This window comes from Macadamia integrifolia, chromosome 12 (genome assembly GCF_013358625.1).
Source record: "Macadamia integrifolia cultivar HAES 741 chromosome 12, SCU_Mint_v3, whole genome shotgun sequence".
NCBI classification, from domain to species: domain Eukaryota; kingdom Viridiplantae; phylum Streptophyta; class Magnoliopsida; order Proteales; family Proteaceae; genus Macadamia; species Macadamia integrifolia.
In genome coordinates this window covers 10,524,283-10,526,239 of record NC_056568.1, presented here as the reverse complement: position 1 = coordinate 10,526,239, position 1,957 = coordinate 10,524,283, and the positions used below count along the sequence as shown (strand labels likewise).

Genomic DNA, 1,957 nt, shown 5'->3' with positions numbered 1-1,957 from the left:
TTTTTTTTTTTTTTTTTTTTGTGTGAAACAACTCTCATTGGAATTTTTTTTTTCCCAGATTCTACCGCTGCATTGATCTCCCTCAGAGTCTCCTACATCTAGAATTCAACCAAACACATGGGTTCTTCTCCGTTCATCATCTTTGTGTTTGGTCTAAGCAGCACGACGGTTAAAGTTTCACAAGGCGTATTGACAGTGAATCTCACCTTATGGGAAACCAAAGCCAAGGAGATCAATTGAAACTTTCATCAATCTCATATTAAACAGATTATAACCTCTACTGAAACCCTCCCAAGCTTGCGCACTCAAGTCCCAACAAAGAACAGTTTGAGAGGTTACGAGATTCATGTCATGACAGAGGAGATGAAGAACAATGGGCTTGGAGGGATTATTGGATAGAGTGATTCCCAGCACTTTAGGTGTTCGAGAATGACCATTTGCTGCAAATTAATGGGCTTTGAGGGTGAAATTGGGAGCAATCTGACGGCAAAGATCTTTGTGATTCTGACCCATCACGTAAATGAGATTGTGTTCACCAAAAAGCTTTTTACCAAATGGATGGCCAATGAGGTGGAAGGCGCCAAGGACGAACATTGAAAAAGATTTTGTGAGAAAGCTCGGAGCTTCGGATGAAGATGAAGAAGTTGTCGATGATGTAGTTGGCGGAGACGCCCAAAGGGATGGATTTATCAAAGGCAGATTGGAGTTCTCAAACTTGGTTGGGTTGCGAACCAAAGAGATTGCGTTACACAGAAAAGGAAACACAAACGGAGGACCAGGTTGATTTCACTTCTTCCGCAGGTAATTAATTTGCTTTAAAACGATCAGAATGTCAATGAAGGTAATCGAATAAGGAGTTGCAAGTCCCAATGTGCAATACTGTAATCTCATTCCAAATAAAGGTAGTTTGGGGTTTAAAAAGAAATGGCATCACTAATTGTCACCCCCCACCTCCACTTATTTGAAGGCTGGTGACATGGACACTTATACGTGTCCACAATCCATCAAGGAGCTGCCGTAGAAGGCAGGGGATTGGAGGATCTTAGGACGTTCAAACGGGAGAGCATTGTATCAATGTAATGCCCCAAATTTTGTAAGCCCTAATGACAATGCTAAGGTGTAGACAATTAGTATAGCATGGTGGGATAGGTACATTGTAGTATATGTTGTGTTATATATATATATATATATATATAGATATACACAAAATGTTTGCATTAAACTAAATGTATTTTAATCATATATTATATCCATTGAAACAATTAGTAATTTAAGATGATTATTAAATATTAATTTTTAAATTTCAATTAATGATAGACAAATACGGATTTTTTTAAACAATCAATGGTTAAATGCTATTCTAGGGCAGAGGGGAGAGAGAGAAAAATGTAGAAAGTGAAAACCTAATGCAGAAAATTTAGGAAGAAACCTTTTTAGAATATTTAATTGGTTTTTAAAAAGGCTCTCTCTCTCTCTCTCTCTCTCTCTCTCTCTCTCAAAGTAATTTAGTCACTATTAATATGGGAGACGAATCTAAATGGCACATCAACCACCCATCAATTCTAGGAAAGGTGCACATGCAAATGCACATGTGGCACAGAGAGAGAGAGAGAGAGAGAGAGAGAGAGAGAGAGAGAGAGAGAGAGAGAGAGAGAGAAAGAGAGAGAGAGAGAGAGTTGTAAAGCAAATACTTCTGAAGGATTGAAGAATTCAAGGAATGAAAGAAATGCTACTTGAAATTGGAGAGTAAGTAGCAGACTAAATATCAACCCTTTAATAGTTTGATATATATTGTAGGAACCCAAAAGGCCTAATGTTTACATGATTCAGAAAGGATTCTATAGATATTGGATTTGTATTGTTTTCCATGGATATACTACACTTAATGTTCATAAAAGTGTAAAGATATTCACCTGATATGATCCTTATAATGGATAAATGAGTTTCTTAATATGGC

The 1,957-nt window shown here is 37.2% G+C and overlaps 1 pseudogene; it reads right to left on the bottom strand.

Moving 5' to 3' along the window:
- The window catches only part of LOC122058012, a 1,007-nt pseudogene extending 116 nt beyond the window's left edge, over nucleotides 1-891 (bottom strand).
- Nucleotides 892-1,957: the final 1,066 nt, after the last annotated feature.